Source organism: Microtus pennsylvanicus, chromosome 6 (genome assembly GCF_037038515.1).
Source record: "Microtus pennsylvanicus isolate mMicPen1 chromosome 6, mMicPen1.hap1, whole genome shotgun sequence".
In the NCBI taxonomy this organism is placed as follows: domain Eukaryota; kingdom Metazoa; phylum Chordata; class Mammalia; order Rodentia; family Cricetidae; genus Microtus; species Microtus pennsylvanicus.
This window is the reverse complement of record NC_134584.1, coordinates 48,209,805-48,228,289: the sequence shown is the minus strand read 5'-3', so window position 1 is coordinate 48,228,289 and position 18,485 is coordinate 48,209,805.

Sequence of the window (18,485 nt, the reverse complement as noted above, 5' to 3'; positions counted from 1 at the left end):
AGGATGCTTGAAAGGGTTCTCATGTCAAGGGTGTTCACTATTCTTCTCCCCTTTCTGCACACAGACATGCATGTCCCTTTTGTATTACAAATGTCATACACTATGAAGAGACTTTGCTTGATAGAGGTAAGCTGAATTTTGAATTTTACTCAAATTACTGAAGTCTGATTGGGGAAAGGGGGTCAACGCTCAACGTGCGCTCAAAGCCTGTTATCTGGTGAAAATTGTCACTGAAATCAGCTTGCGATACAATCTCCCCATGCTAATTTAAAAGCAGTCCCAAGGGCTGTGAGTATATCTCAATAGCAGAGTGCTTGCTTAGCATTCACAGGCTTTGGATCTCATCCCCAGCACCATATTTAAAACATTAAGATCAATAACAATGTCTCATTGAATCATTGCAGGCAAAGCTAAGATTCCCTGTGACGGCACCGGCAGATGATGCCAGGCTTGCTACGTTCATTATCAAGACAGGCGGCACTATATGGTTGCAACGTTGGAGGCAAGTAATGTCAAATCCACTAGTTGAAACTTCCAGAGGCAGTTCCAGAACAGGCTCCAAAGCTACAGAAAAACCCTGTCTCGAAAAACAAAAAACAAAAGGAAAGAAAGAAAGAAAGAAAGAAAGAAAGAAGGGAGGGAGGGAGGGAGGGAGGGAGGGAGGGAGGGAAGAAAGAAAGAAAGAAAGAAAGAAAGAAAGAAAGAAAGAAAGAAAGAAAGAAAGAAAGAAAGAAAGAAAGAAAGAAAGAAAGAAACCTTGCAGAGGCAACTACTCAGGAAATTTGAGTGGACACTGACGGCTTCACATCTCTCTCAGAGGCTCCTCGAGGTAGGAAATCTCAACTCAGAAGTTGAGCAAATCGTGGTTCTGAATTACAGCTTTGTTTTCTGCCACATCTGTGACTTTGTGCAATTGCTTAAGTTCTCTGAGCTTTGGTTCCCTCGTTTCTTCATCTGTAATAAGAAACATTCCACATAGAGTTATTATTAGAGTGAAATAAATAATGCACTGCCGAGAAAACTCCCAGTCCCTACCAAACTCCCTGTTTTCTAACAGTCTTCCTTTATCCCTAGGGAGATGGCTCCAAGATGCTCTGCGTCTCCTTGACATCTCTCAGAACACCAATGCCGTGTAACCTCTACCTCCCATAGCTTATCCCTGTGATGAAGCCACATTAAATACAGTAAGAGAGTAACAATAATGACAAAACAACAATTACGATATGTGATAATAAATGGTTAAAACATAAGAAGTTTTTGCTCCCGCAATTTTTCACATGGTATCTTTAAAGCATTATTGACTGCAGGGCACGGAGACTACTGTATATGAAGCTGTGGACGAGGAAGGTACTGCTGGCTGTGTGTGGCTGGTCAAGTTTACACAGCTTAGAGGGACAGATAAGGAAGTAGGCTCCAAGCAGGCACGCAGTCCAGCAGCCATCAAAGAAAGGAAAGAAAGATTCTAAACCCCTCCTTATTTAGATTAGACTGAGGGCAGCAAATGCTTTCTGGAAAGAGAACGGTGGTGAATAGCTTGGAGCTTTGCCAGCCCCATGTGTCTGCTCCTGCCAATGCTTTATTATCATGAACCCTTAATGATTTAAAAATAAGTCTTGGCTTTCGGGCCATACTACAAACAGGGGATGAGCTGAGATGGACAGTGAGCCATAATACACCAGCTTCTGCATTCAGCATCCCTGCCGACATACTACTTGTATTTCGTTCTCACCCTGTCCCATGGCCACACAACATTCAAGATGCCTCCACGTTTTATAACTAGATTTTGTTTGTCTTTGTAGTGTGTACTCTTTGGGTTGTTTTGTAGCAATTTCAGGATCCTTGGATTCTTACTTTCATAGTTAATTCTCTTTCCAACAGTTTTTAAAATAAACATAGAAGTCATCTGTCTGCAAACTAGCAGCCCTTGCTAAAACGGTGAATCACTTTTATTATATTTATGCGAGGGAAAAAAATATCAGCCTAATCCTTTTAACTGAAAAAAAAAATGTTGTGTAGCTTTAATAGCTAAGGATTTTCCATGGTGTTCTTATTTCCTAAATTTTCTGTGAGTATGTTGGGAAGGAAATGGGCCCTTTGCGCTGCTTAAAGGAGAACTGTATTTCTTGTCATCACCTTTAACTTAACCAGCAAGTCTCTGAAAAATTAATCAACACACCGGGGTGGAAAAAAGCGAGGGCGAAGAATTGAGTTCTTCTGTCAACTTGTCAGGCCATAGAGTCTTCACGAGCTTTTTAGGGGTTAAAGAACATTTTCTATGTCAATTCGGAAAAAGCAAACAGGAAATCAATACCATGCTCCTAAACACGGGGTGGGCCTGGGTAGACATAAGTCATTCCTCATATGCTGTTGGCCTCAGTCTATTGCGAGAATTGCTGTTCTTATATCCCAGAGTTATAGGAAATGTGGGTTTTCACTAAGCCAGATGCTGATATGATCTTCCTCATAATTGATTCCATGTGCTAATTGCTTCTGCAAACCCACTCATTCCTCTTACCAGGTGGGTCAAAATCTCTTTAGTATAATGTTGATGAAAAACATACCCCATATGTTGTATATTACACACTTGGCATCCACACAATGGAGATAGGGTCCTCCCTCTCCTCTCCTCCCCCACGATCCTGAAGGGCTGGCTGTAGTCAGCAGCTGGATGCTCTATGAGCCTCATTAGTTCCCATAGGTTCATTGCTAAACGAGGCCCCAGGCCCTGTCTTTCTGCATTCTCCTCAACCACCTGTTTCTTCTTGGGGGACTTCATAGCCATTCTCATTTATACATTCTTAAGATTTTTTCCATCATTTTCTTCTAAATAAAAGAGAATACCCTAGGCAATCTCCATAATATTTCAAATTTAAATCTGTCATATAATCCCAGCCAGGAACAGGAACTACATCCCATATTTTTTATTTTTATTTATTTATTAAAGATTTCTGTCTTTTCCCCACCACCGCCTCCCATTTCCCTCCCCCACCCCCAATCAAATGAAATTCATAATCCATCTATATCCCCTATGTGGACGAAAGTATCTAAATCACATAGAATTTTTTGTCTGAATGTCTCCTCACCTACTACTTTGGTCTTAATTGCAATTATCTCTTCAACTAATTTTACTGTCCCTACAAAACCAGAAACATACTGAAAGGGATATTATCGATAGTCAGTTTGAGAGGATCAAGATTTTCCTACGAGACTAGCCTTTGAGCATGCCTGCAGGATCACATTGGGATAATCTATGTGGAGTACACACCGTAGCTACGGTGATGCCATTCTGTAGGCACACCGTAGCCACGGTGATGCCATTCTGTAGGCTGGTGTCCAGGACAACATCAGAAGGAGACTGGGAGCTGAGCATGACAGTTTATTACCTTCTACTTCCCGTCTGCGGACACAATATGACCAGCTTCCTCAAGCCCCTGCCACCATTACATCGCCGACACAATGGACAATAAATACCCTTGAGTTGCTTCTTTAAATTGCTTTTAGTGGGCATTTTGTCACAGAAATGAGACAAGGACCATAGAGAATAGAAGTTCTTAAAATTTTGTGATCACAAAACCCAGAGGATGGCATGTAAGAAACGTAGATCACCAAACCACACTGGAGAGACTCTAACTAGTATCTGGAGCCTGGAAATACAGGCTTTGGCAAGCCTTGACTCAGATGCAGTCCGTCTTTGGGTAAATACCAAACTCAGTGGTCTAAGACTCCTTGGGAGACACTCTGAGAATCACAGCAAAAAGGCGAACTGCATTTTCTCTATACTACGAGAGCGAAAGTAACTCAATGATCATCAATTTGCATAATTATAGTTCGTAGAGGATATTGTATTAGTTAGAGTTCTCCAGAGAAACAAAATCAATTAGATGATTGTGGAGACTGCTAAATACAAAATCCGAGGGAGTCTGCCAGCAGACTGGAGACTCGGCTGCTCTGGAAAGAGGCTTAGTTAAATACAAGGGCAGGCTGCTGTCGAACAAGGCAGAACCAGTTCAATGGATGAAGCCAGGAGGCCATCTGCTAGACCATCCACTGGTGATGAGGCAATCCCTTTTTATCATGCAAGCCTTCATTTTATTGGAAAATGTTCACTCACCTTGTGATGGCTCTCTGCTTTATTCAAAGTCCACTCTTCAAAGGTAAACCTCTCCAGACACACTCTCAAGAAATATTCAGAATATGACTTGATCAAACTGGCACAAAGACCCAGGTAAGTTGTTCTTGTAAGGCAGTTTCCTCGAAGATTGAAATATTCTATCCAGTAAGGAAGCTCCCTAAGACAGGAAGTAAAGAACTCAAAGTAGCTTCAGGAAGTCCCTAAAACTGACCAGATCCACTAGGCCCCTCCTTCCCAATGATAAATAATAAAGACTGCGGAAAGCCATCTTCAGACAAATTAAACTGCAAAGAAGACATGGAGACCAGACCAGTTGCCCGGAAAAAGCAGAAACCAGCTGAGCTGCCCAGAAGAGGTTTGGAACAACTGAGGCACTTGGAAAGGACACTCTCCACCCTGTTGAGCTGCCTGCAGGCTGTGTAGTAGCATGCAAGTTTCTAGCTTTTGGGAGCTGTCACCCATGTGGGTCTGGGCTTTAGTGATGCAGCAGCTTTTGAGTCATTTCTGCTATTGCAAGTAACCTGATCCCTATTCCTGAAATCAATATTAGTAAAACCCATTGGTTCACTAGTTTGGGCTTTAGTGGTATCAGTACTTTGGTCTGTCATGGGATCACTATCCACGGTGAGTAGATATACTTGTTGCATCTCCCAAGGAAAATTCTCATGATATGACAGTTGCTGAATAAAATTACCTACCAAAGACAAGTCACCCAATAAAATGAGCCAAGATTCAGGAGTCATGAGTTATAATGCTATAACCCTCTGACTCTGATCCATCCATTTTCTAAGTGTACTGCCATCTATAATGTCTCTTTTAGTGGAAAAACATTTGTGATTGTTGATTAGTTTTAAGAGTAATGCTCTCTCTCTCTACCTCCCCTGTATCTTCTAACCAGCTCTTCCTCTCTCTTACATCCTCTTCTCTCTCAGACAAGCAGAAGAGCTATAACTAACATTTCCAATAGTGCCGAGATGAATTTCAGAGGCATGGGGATATAGAAGTCATGCTCATTTAGAGAGAAAAGGCCAGAGTTTGATGAATAGAATGACCTGATTGTCAGGAAAGGAGACACACACACACACACACACACACGGGGCAGGGAAGGGGGCTGGCTGAGGCCTCTTTCATAAGCTGAAGACTCAAGAATTGAATTGACTTTAGTTTCTTATGACATTCATTCATTAATTCATTTTGCCTTGTTAAACTATCTTTCTCTTTTGCCTTAGCATCTGGAAATACCATAAAGGTAAGAGTTTCTGAGTTGAAATAAGTCCAAAGAGAGAAATTAGTTATTGCAGACATTAATAATATCTTAACTATTTTCTAGGTATTTATCACATAAACTAGGTATTTATTATTTTTATTTCTCTAAACCTTTTGAAATAAAGTTTAAAATTACTACTTCATACCTTTCAAAGGTTTGCTTCTCTTTAGACTTCAGATTTTCAAGGTGAGAAGGCACCTATTATTTTTCATTGTTGACTTAATGAAAACTGAAAACACCCACAGTTCTTCAGGACTCAATTTTAGGAGCACATTTTGTTCATTGTTTTATTTATGAATGTAAAAATCCAAGAAATTGTTGGCTATTGGAGGGACTATGGATCTTCATAGTCCCTTTTCAAAATATCTTGATAATTTATAACACAATCTCTTAAGTCAATGTCAACCTAATGGCACCAGGGATTCATGAAGAAATTTTTTTTGCCTCTAAAAGGAACATAAATGCTTTCTAACCTTGAAAGAGATTGCTTTCCTGAGGTAAGTTTAAAGAACAAATTGTATTTATTGTTGGACTAGGAAGGGGAGCAGTAAGATGGAAAGCCATGCCTTGCACAACAATTCCAAATGTTCATCATGTTTACATGTATATTGTAATGGTGTCTTTTCTGCAGGATACATCTTGGAGAAAGCTATCCAAATGACAACATAAATATAGAGCATATAGTGTCAGGAAATGCTGTCAACTAGACCAGATCCGCACAGCAGACCTAATGCATCAGAAAACATTCATTAAAATTGCATTGCAAGTCCAAAACTATGACAACAATCTTTTCTTTTTGTGTTAGCATACATTCAATGGACATAATAGAGGACTTCCAAACAACATTTTCATAGAAATGGTGCACACTGAGCTCCTGCATACCCCATGTTCTCCCTCTTCTTGCCCCTGCCCCCTCCTGCTACTCCCCTTTGTTCCCCTAAACCAATAGTTCTCAACCTGTGGATCAGGACCCCTCTGGGGTCAAACAAACATTTCATAGGGTTGCATATCAGATATTCTGCCTATCAGATATTTACGTTATGGTTGATAACAGTAGCAACATTAAAGTTATGAAGTAGCAATGAAATAATTTTATGGTGGGGGTCACCACATCATGAAGGACTGTATTGATGGATCACAGCATTAGGAAGGTTGAGAACAGCTGCCCTAAACAGTTCTGCTACTACTCATGTATCATATATACTTACATGGCTTTATGTATCTATATAACAGCTAGGAACCATAAATAAGAGAAAATACAATATCCATGTGTCATTCTGAGACTCTTAGTTCAATAATGATTATCTCATGTCACATTCAATTTCCTGAAAGTGATATAACTTTATTCTTCTTTATGGTTGAACAATAATTTCATTTTTTATGTAAACCATATTTTCTTCATCTATTCCTCTGTTGATGGACACCTGTGGTGGTGCCATAATGTAGCTATTATGAAAAGTGCCACAAGAAATAGTGATGGACTAATGCTTATGTGATTGTTGACCTAGAAACTTTTGTATAAATTCCCATGAATAATTATGTCACTCATATGGTAAGTCTAAGTTTCAATTTTGTGAGTAATATCAAGTGTGATTTCCATTGTGACTGGAATAGCTGACTGCAGACAGAAGTTTAGATGGAAATTTCTGTCCCTCCCGGTCTCACAGACATTCAGTCCCAAAGAAACACACAGAGGCTTATATTAATTATAAATTGGTTGACCTACTAGCTCAGGCTTATTACTAACTAGTTCTTACAACTTAAATTAACCCATAATTCTCATTTATGTTTAGCCATGTGGCTGGGTACCTTTCTTCAGTAAGGCATTCCCATGTTGCTTTCTCTGTGTCTGGGGGGCGACTGACTCTCTGTCTTTCATCTTCCCAGAGTTCTCTCAGTCTGGTTGCTCCTGGCCAATCAGCATTTTATTAAACCAATACAAGTGACAAATCTTTACAGTATACAAAGCAGTATCCCACAGCAGTTCAATCAGCAGTATAACTGCTAATCTTTGTTGTTGACCAGTTCTTCTCTGTAATTTAGCCTAAAATCACACAGTTAGACAGGTTTCTAAAGCTATTTTCTAGGAAGATATCTTCTGAGTTGGTGGCACCTTCTGGTGTTGGGCCAGCTATACAGGGGTCCTGAAGAAAAGACACTGCTTTTGCCTTTCCTTGTCCACTGACCACTTGTCAGTGCATCTGCTTATTTCTGCCATTGCTGCTATTCCTTACTAACACCAGAACACAACTTCAGCCTTCCACCAGCGGTTCTTCAAAAATTCTATAGGCCTTTATAATCAGTTTGGGACTGCTGAACCATGTGGTCTGAGCAGATACCATGTTCTTAATCTCGACAGCACGCTGATAGCCATTATTGAACTACCCAGCTATTCACATAAGCCAATCTAATAAGTTCCTTTTGTAATATAGATTCATTGCATTAGTTCTGCTCCTATAGAGCGCTGTGACAAACACAAGCAATGGGTAAGAGTTCCTTTTGCCTATACTCTCCCCAGCATTTAGAAGTTGTTTCTTAGTGACTAACCTTCCGATTGGGGTGGATGTGATGTCATTGTAGTTCTAATTAGCACATCTGAGGACTAGGGATATGGAGCATTTTTCATATGTTTATTAGCCATTTGTACTTCATTGTATGACAATTTTAAATACATTCCCAACTCCTAAGTACTACCTTTGCCCAGCACCATTGTTCCACCAAACATTATTCCACATAATTTAGCCATTAACTGAGGCTTAGAGGTGTACCCATTTGTTAAACAACCATAGCACTGGATATTAGCAAGTGGGTGGTAACACGTGTGCACTCAAAGGTAAACATAGGCGAGCAAGACACCTGTTCATGCAGCTTACAGGAAAGAAAGAAGCTTGTTTCTCTTTTTCCTTCTTTTCCCCTTTATTTTTTCTTTCTTTCTCTTCCTTCCTTCCTTTCATCTTCCCTCCCTCTGTCATTCTTCTCTCCTCATTTCTTTTACTTCTCCTTCTCTTCCTTCTCCTCTTTCTCCTTCTCCTTCTATCTCTTCCTCATCTCCTTTTGTGTGTCTCTTTATGTGGCCCCAGCTGTACTGAAACTCACTATGTAGCCCAGGCTGGCCTTGAACTCACAGATATCTACTTTCCTTTCAAGTTCTGGGATCAAAGGCATGTATTTTTGATATGCCAGGCTAGAGTTTTTTTGAACATGCAAAATGAATGGTGGGTGGTGAGTATTTTCTCCATCAAATTTCTTTTGTAATATGTTCAGGGACATAAAAATCTATGTGTTTTATTCATCAAAGAACTTATCACTGTCTTATTTGGATCTGTGTGCTTTATTTTCTTCATTCTCAACTGAAGCCTCCTCTATCTATCTATCTATCTATCTATCTATCTATCTATCTATCTATCTCTATCTCTGTGTGATTTTGTTCATGACTATATTAATTATTCTTTCCCCAAATGCTGAGAGATGTAACTTAATGTCTTAAAAGTCTGCATCAATTTTTGGATTCAGATGGTCAAATCAATTGCCAATTCTAAATGTTGGTTGAATTGCCATAGCAAATATTTCTGTCCTTTGAAAAGTTGCTGGGGCTATTGGTCAGATCTTCTTCGGACATTAGCTTTTTCCTCACAACTTTTTGAGAAAGGCCCTACTTCTTAGGGGCCAATCCCCTTTAGATTCATCAATTTCTGAAGAAATTAAGAATTGTCTATATTGGGGTACATCCACCCACGGAGACGGTGGGACTGATCTAATGGGAGCTCACCAAGGCCAGCTGGACTGGGACTGATGGCGCATGTGATCAAACTGGACTCTCTGAATGTAGTTGACAATGAGGGCTGACTGAGAAGCCAAGGACAATGGCACTGGGTTTTGATTCTACGGCATGGACTGGCTTTGTGGGAGCCTAGTCTGTTTGGATGCTCACCTACCTAGACCTGGATGGAGAGGGGAGGACCTTGGACTTACCACAGGGCAGACACCCTCACTACTCTTAGGACTGGAGAGGGAGGGGGAGAGGGAGGGGGAGGGGAGGAGGTGGAAATTTTTAATAAAAAAAAAAGAAAAAACTGGATGATATCATTCCATAGTAATGTACTATTTGGATAAATCTGCTTCATTTAAAAAAATAATTGTCTATATTATAAAATTGGGTCATCAGTTTACCTGTTGCAAACAATTGTGATAGGTGATATATATGTATGTATATATATACATATATATATATGAAAAATGTTCCTTCCAAACCCTCCCTGAGTTCTGTGCTCAGTGGTATAGGATGCATATGAAATGGGTGTGTCTTCTCACCTCTAAGTGTGAAAATCTCCTGGAAGCAACAGACATATAAACAGATAATTATAGCGCCGTGTGAGGGGTGCCATACAGACATGTGAACACACTGATGTGGAGACTCCAAGGGGAGGAATTTTCCTGAGCCTGTGCGTTTTGTTATTCTTCTTCTTGCTGCCATCCCTGTCAACATGCTTCGCGACAAGTAATCATGGCAGAGATGTCTCTGCCTTTGCAGTTAGTGTGGAGAGAAGGGGATGCCTTTAGGGTGAAGCGGTTGAGGTGGTGCTTGCATAACTATCATTACCTGCTTCTGTTGGGCTTCGACCGTTTCTAGAACATTGCTAAGGACAGAGCCTTCTTAGTGGCGGTGCCAAGGAAACTATTGGGAGTTGCCAGTCATTTGAGAGAAATGCCATGGAGCACTGAATGCCAGATGGCCACTGATGAAAGTGATGAAGGCTCACACTTAGAAGTGAAGTCCAATTCCATATTTGGGCCTCTCCTTCTCTCTCGTTTGACTGCAGAAGAGAACAAACCGTGAGGATTATATTCTTGCCTTACAAAACTCCCTGTATCTTTTATTCTTTTAATGAGGTACAAGAGGTGGAGTCAAATTAGATTCACTTAGCTTCATAAGTCCAATGGACCGTCTCTTGATGAGTCAGGTCCTGTCTACTTACCTCTTCTTTCCCTGACTTGGAACGACGGTCAATGGAAGACATTGCCTCCCGTGTCTAAATGTTCTGTGATATACCTACACCTCACAGAAGAGGAAAACCGAAAGTGCTTCTGGAAGCAAGCGTCTGCTTTGCAGGAATTCGCACAGCCTCCTTTGAGGAGGACATCCTCGTTAAACAGAATTCTTTCACTAACTTTCTTTTTAGGAATAAATGCTTCTTACCTTCCCATCAGAGAGCCTCATGGGGTGGACTAGCAGTTCTGATGTTTCTTCCCCCACAGGGAAATGGTCATGGGAGGAATCAACTGGCTGATGAGCCCAGGACCTTGCTTGTTTTGCACCAGGGCTTTGTCAGTCAGCACCCTGATGTTATAACAAAATACCTGAGATCCACAGCTTAAAAGAAAGAAAGGCTGTTTCCTCATTCTGAGGTTTAAGCCCATGGTCACTTGGCCATGTTGCTTGGTGCAGTGTAGTCACAGTGCATGATGGTGGGCATGTGGTAAAGCTTGTTCATCTCATGGCATCTGCAAGCAAATGGAGAAAGGAAGAAACTGGAGCCCCAGCATGCCTCAAAGGCACATCTTCCAATGACCTAACTTCCTCTTGCTAGGCGTCAGCTCCTAAAGGTCCTGCCACCTCCCAACATGGTCACAGGCTGGTGATCAAATCTTTAGAATACCCAGACCACAGCAGGAGCCATGTCAATACTGTTGCTGGTGTCAGTGACAAGCATAGGAGCCTGTTTATGCTACAGGCAATGTAATATTGTTACCTCGTTTGGGATCGCCTAACGAACTTCAAAGCCAAGGTTTATAGAAAATGTGGCATTTGGTTCCTCTGTTTTGGGTACCCCCCAGGAGCTCTGGTGAGTAGGAAGTAGTCATATGGGGGCTAAGGTATAGACTACCCTCCCTGAGAACATTCACAGCAGATAGAAAACACTGTCTTTGGGACTAGATAGACGGCTCTGCCCTTAAGAGTATGGCAAAGGACTACGGTTTAGTTCCTAAAGACCATGCCTGGTGGCTCACAACTGCCTATGACTCCATCGCCAGTTGAATCTGACAATGTCCACTGCCCTCTTCTGGTGCCTGAACACAACACACACACATACACACACATACCACACATTCACATACCACATGCATGGACACACATGTACCCACACCATACAAACATAGCAGCACACATACCACATGCATGCACACATATATACACATACCACACACATGTACAACATATACACACACCATACACACACACTCACATACACCACACATACACCACATACATGCACACACACATATACATATCACACATATGCACACACACACCATACATGTACATATACATGCACATACACACACACACACACACCAGAAGACGTCATGTCCCTTTCTGTTATTGATTGGATGTGAAGAAGACCTAGCTAAGAGCAAGGAGATATACTTTTCAATTCATTCTGAGTACACTGAGCGGGCTGGAGGGACCACAGACATGCCCTAGTGCAAAATGTTTGCTTTCTGTACATGAGACCCTCGGTTCCAACACCCAGCACCCCAAAATCAAGAAAGAAAATAATACTTGATATAAGGAATAATTAATTATAATAGCTTCTTTTTGATAATTTTAGCTTGACTCTAAGGGGGGAAACACAAAATCTTAATAGCATTTGAGAGCTGTGAATGTTCAAGTGCCTTGAACTCCTTCCCACCAAACAGGTCTTCATCACTACAGCAATAACCTCTTCCTACAGCTCACAGGCAGCCTCCCCCTACTGGGCATGCAGGAGCAAGCCTTTAATCTTAGTGTTAATGAGACAGAGACAGGCAGGTCTCTGTGAGTTTGAGTCTGCCTAGTGAGGTTCAGTATAGCTACAGGCTACATAAGAAGATCCTGTCTCAAAGAGAAAGGAGGAGGAGGGAGAGGAGGAGAGGCGGCGGCAGCAGCAACAGCAGCGTCCCCTCACTCCAGAGCGACGTCTCAATCATCGATTCTTCCCCAGTACTCACTCTCAGGGAATTATAACAATTTGTGCATGTAATAGAACAGAAGCTCCTGTACTTGCTCATCTGTAGAAGAAAGAAAAGGCCACCAACTCAGGGTCATTTTTCCTCTGCCAATTTTAGTCCAAGTACTTCACAGGCTGGCTATGTCCAGAAGTCTCCGTCAAAGGTCCCAGTCGAAAATGTGAAGAGCAAAGAAGCTCAGAGCATGCACCTTGACCTCCATTGCTCTGGGAATTTCTTTACATTGCTGCCGGTTTGGGGGGTCTGCATGAAGCAGTGGTTCTCAACCTGTGGGTCGTGACCCCTGAGCATCACACTGGCTATCCTAATATCGGGCATTTATAATACAGTTCATAACAGCATCAAAACTACAGTTATGAAGTAGTAGCAAAATAATTTCATGATTGAGGGTCCCTACAGCTATAAAAAGTTTGAGACCCACTGAAAGGTCTGGACGCTTGAGACTTAGAGAGTTCTCCTCGCAGCCAGGTAGCTCAGCTCTCTGCACTGGCAGAGGATAGTAAGACAAAGGGCAGCATTCCAGGCAATTCAGAGGTTGGCGCTCAAAAGCCCTGAGGAAAGCAATTTTGATGCCTGGATAATCACCCCTGCAGTTCCCGAAGCTTGCCAGTGGAAACCTGTCCCAGAGGTTCCAAGCTTAGAAAGTACAGCGATTGAAGCTTCATCCAGCAGGAGGGTAGCAAGGCAATTAAATGAGGGAGCAAGCGGGGCCTTTGCCTGGAGCCGCTTCTGTTCCATCAATTGAGGGAATTTACTCGCCCTCAAAGGAAAGCTATTTCAGCACCTGGCACCCGAAATCTCAGTCTATGAGCTTTTCAGTCGTCTTTGATCTGCGTTTACTGGTTTCTGGATTATCAGGTGGTAACCAGGGCAATGAACATATTCTCCGTTGTGCTCGGCCCACAGGGCGTGATCCGCTCCGCTACGCTCTGCTCCGCTCCAAAGCTGTATTCCCCACAAGGCTAGCCTACTTTGTGTACAGGTTTGCTCATCAGGGCTCCTTTCAACCTCCACTAGACAGAAGTTAGTCGCCTCTAATGTCAGACTGTACCTATGCCATATGTCACCTTCAGTTGTTCCTGTCTTTCATCTTCCAACCCTGCAGTGATGGGCGGAGTAACAAGCAATGCAATCCAAAGAGGACGAATGACTTTGTCTTACTGCTGTTTGGTTTTCTTCGGTTAGTTTTGAGCTTTTTTTTTTTTTCTTTTTTTGAGAGGGGGGTATCTTCAAGGTCACTTCAGGCCCAAGATGCAAGTCTCAGTTCTATGAGTCAGAAAAGTAATTTCACTGATGTATGACACAGTCTTGTACATCATATTTAGTATTAGGAGCAAATGAAACATTTTATTTGATACACTAGAACTACTAGCCTATAGTAAGTGTGCAATAAATGCTTTCCCCATTCTTTGCTCCAACTCTCATTCTAGACTGCTGTTTATAATGATGTGCTCTGAAGAGACAATTATTAGACTTTCAAGAGTTAGTTGAGTCTGCTGCTGTTGCATTGGTAGTGTGAGATAGGCCACAATGCAAGTATGTTTATCAGCACGCCAAGTGGGTCTTAGTGCCGTCCCCAAAACAGCAAGAACAGCCCTTCCAGGCTTTCAAAGATACAAGCTAGCTAGTCATGCCCAGGGCCTGTTGGATCAGAAACTCTGAGAAAGGAACCCAAAAAGCAGTATTTTAATGAACCCCGTTAAAGGAGAGTATAGTTGGCCTGTCCTACGATTAGCAAGGAGATTAATGGTTGAAGTGAAGTGAGGCAGAGGGAGTGTGCGAAGGGATACAATCAGAGGGGTGATGGGGTGGGTACTGGAAGAACGGTGCAGGGACCACTGCAAAAGGATGTAGGAATTTTGCCTTGTATTCAGAGTGAGAAGGGTAGACAATGTCATTTAAATCTCTGGACAAGGATCTCCTTGGTGTGTCGAGTAGATAAAAAGTGCCTTGAACCAGGGGGATGGAGATGCACTGGTGAGAAGTAGCGGGAGTCGTGGTACAATTCAAAGACTGTTCATGTGATCTACTCAAGGTTCACATGTGGAGAAGAAGAAGAAGAGGAGAATCCGAGATGAATCATTCCCTGAGAACATAAAAAAAAGGCAGATTTTTATTAAGCTATAATGGAGGAAACGGGCTAAGAGGTGAATGGTTGGTGCTTAGACAACTGCACCACTTGGGACATTGTGAATTGGAGTGATATATTAGACATGAATAAATGTTCCCTGGGACACTCAATACGAGCTTGGAATTTGGGGAAGAGGCAGGACTGGAGATTTCATTTGGAAGTCACCAGTGGCCTGCTGGCACTTGGTGAATAGGGATAAGACAGCTGAGGAAGTGAAGAAAACTAGAGAGCAACAGGTTCCAGTTCTCAGAAATGTAGACATCCAGAAGACAGCAGAGTCAGCACAGCAAGCTACAGCAATAAGCAACCTGGCAAGACTTACCCGCTGGTGCAGTAATGGCATGAAAGTCATGGGAGTAACCAACCACTTTCTGATTAGACTTAAGGCCTGCTCCACAAGTTGAAACTTAAATCTGGCACTGATATCAGAGGCAAGAATCTATGGCTAGACACATTGTAGGCCCTAGGGAAGAACCAACTACTATTGTTCTATTAAATGGACACAGAATTAAACCAGCTCCTAATGACTTAGCATTTTACGCATAGATTAGTACATCTTTCGGGCCTCATCAGAGAAGGTGTCTTTGCCATAGATGGCAATCAACACAGAGACCTCTACAACTGATCAAGGTGCGGGGACTAAGAGATTTTGAAATATTCAGCCCTAAAGGACTCCTCTTCCCAAGGCTCAGGGGTCATTTCAGAAGGTGGAGTGGAGAGATTGTGAAGAGCCAGAGGTGGCAGAAGACTACAAGGAAAATGTGGAAATAGTGTTTTCTAGACCTGGCACAGGAGCTGCAATTCTGAACTCACAGCAGTTTCAGACAGCGTGCATGAGCTTAGACAGAATCCCAGTGTGGAGAAGGGATGTGGGTATGAAGTTCTCACCCTAGAGGAGGAACAATAGCTGCTAGAAAAGAAAGAGTCGGTGTTCTTTAAGGGTGTATTCGCCATTGTGTTGACTACACTCCCGTGCAAGATCACACATCCAAGAATATATGCACAGCACCAACTGCAATTGATGGGTTAAAAAAAAGTGCGCCAAGTTCAATACATAGGGAATTAGAGAGGGACAGAATCTGGGAGGAGTGAGGTGATGGAGGAATATGATCAAAATACACCATATGAATTTGCAGAGAACTAATAGAAAATTTTAAAAAAATGTGAAGGGCCCTGAAAGAAACGCAGTCAAGGACTATGAGATCACCTGCATGACAAAGAGGCACTCGAGAGATGAAACGATGCCTTGCACAAGTGCCTATACTTCAGAAGCGTTGTCTCCTAAGCCCCGCTTTAAAAAAAAAATTGCATTTATGCCGGGCGGTGGGGGCGCATGCCTTTAATCCCAGCACTTGGGAGGCAGAGGCAGGTGGATCTCTGTGAGTTTGAGGCCAGCCTGGGCTACAAGAGCTAGTTCCAGGACAGGAACCAAAAACTACGGAGAAACCCTGTCTAGAAAATTCAAAAAAAAAATTGCATTACGTTTTGTGTATATGTGTGAAAGGAAAGATGCACTCATCTTCAGGCTTGGTATCAAGTGCTTTTGCCCACTGAGCTGTCTTGCTGATCCTCCTGCTGCCTCTTATATGTCCTTTCTCAATGGCCAACTCCTGGCACGGTGCCCACACTCCTGACCTTCTCAGTCAAGGTACAGGATTCCAAAGCAACGCTGAGCTTCATGTGAAGGGTGCTCCCCTGAGATACTCTGTTTTCTTATCACCCACCAAGACCCTGCCGCACCCTCTTCTCTCACAGAGTAGTTTACCCTAAACTATCCACAGCCACTCCATGTCTGTGTTTTATTTGTTTTATTTTGCTCTGCTGTGGTGTGTGTGTGTGTGTTTAGCATTTTTGCTCTATCAAAAAGGACATATAATTATCTTTAAAATATAACTCTTTCTTTAACACAACCTGGAACAGTAAAACCTCCTTCATCCCAGAGTGCTTTGACAGGGACACTTTATTCAATTGCCTCCTTAAGTTTTGAAAAGTCTTTGACTCATTCCAGCAAGTGAGAAAAATAAAAAGACAAAACAGCAGTATTCCACTGGAAAAATATTGTGGTCATTGGCACAACAACAGAAATAACAGCATGATAAAAGCATTGTGTTCCCCAAATCAAGTGTATGCCTCATCTTTTTCTTAAGAAATCTCCCTGCAGTGGGGACATGTGTGAGTCATGAATGTTTGTAAGCTACACAGTGTGGCCTTGGACAGGCTTATCTCGCTGATCCTTAGTTCCCTCCTGGGCAAAATGGAAAACATTCTACCTACTCAACAGTGTGTGTGGGAGTGGTGGGGGGGGTGTCATTCTATCTCCACAACAATATGTGTGTGGGAGCACCAGCGCAATACTGACAAGCAGCGGTACCTGTCTCTCAATTGCTCTTCAAAGGAAAACAGACATGAGCAGCTCAAAGGACTGTTCCACACTCTGTGGTACCTGTCCCATGCCGGCCCCACCTCCCAGAGACTCTCTAACCTGGAAGGAAAATGTACTCGAGATTGCTTGGACCCAAACGAAGTATCTTGCCTTGGTTATTTATTTGGAGACTATATTAGGACACAGTTTCATCAAAGGAGCTCTGGTCAAAATGGAAAAATGACTTTTTAAAGGATTTTTTAAATGGTATGGCAAGCGGACATTGCTGACCTTGACTTGCCTTTCATGGCGGCCTTAACACTAACCCTGATCCTTTTCTTTAAGAGATGAACCTGGATGTCTATTTCTCCTATTACTTGGGAGCCAGTCCCTGAGACCAACAGGTAAACAAGAAATATATGAAGGTTTCTGAGTTTTTAGCAGCAACTGGGTTTTACCAGTTGTAGAAATAATTGAGCATCAATTGTCCTGTTGCCCTGATTTGAAAATGATATTCATATCAAGTAGAGCAAAATCAGGATTTATTGTGCATTTCCTATTACTTTTAAGGATCTTGAAGTCTAATCCAATAAGGGATGAAAAAGAGGAAGGATGTGGCCTAAGTCTGTGCCACCATGCCCAGCAACCAAAAAAGTGTTAGCAGTTCTCATGATAGTAACACCATTTGTGGTAGTAAATGCATTAGTTTAGATAACAATCTACTGTGACTATGCAGTATGGACAAACAAGCCCGCCATGCTGTTCTCTTCAGAAATATTAGGTCACAGAGGAAGCCGAGGACAATGAGAAAGAATTGCAAAGCACCTCACCAGATAGTATGACAAGGGAGAGTGGCCAAGTGTTTATATAGGGAAAAGTAAAGACGATCTTGCTGAAGGACATGATGTTGAAACCACATATGAATAAGAGGGGGCATGAAGTTAGAAATTTGTTGGACAAGTCTAGTATTCATTGCGATTGGAATTCAGAGAGACACACGTTTGGGAAATGGGAAGAGAAGAGTGTGCTGGGATCCTGGAGTGTTGGAGTCTAGACTTAGAAATATATCCAAGAGGAAATGCATGTTAGCCAGTTAGAGAGAAAGGGGGAAAAGGTGACAGTCCATGTAATAATGGCGACTCTGACCACGGGAGGGGGTGGTGTCCACCATAGAGAAAATGGGAGTTAAAGGGCTGAGGCTTGCGATGAAGGCAGAAAAACTCACAGGACAAGAACTGCTCTGGTCTGGAATGCAGAATCTTCCCAGAAAGAAGACTTCATAACTCATAATGTGCTGAGTTATCCAAAGCAGACTCTGTGTGTGTGGACACACACAGGTGTTCAAAGAACACTGGAGAAAAGAGCAGGCTGGAGGCTGATACATGAGCTGTGGTCTCACCGCCACTTTAGCCGAAACAGGATGGACCGTTTCTGCCAAATGCAGTTTTGACTTTTCAATGCTGTTATTGTTTTGTTTTTCTTTTTTGAGACCGAGTCTTGCTTTGTAGCCAAGGCTAACCTCAAACTCTAAATAACTGAGCCTCAGCCATCAAAGCACTGAAGCATGTTCTACCGTGCCCAGTTA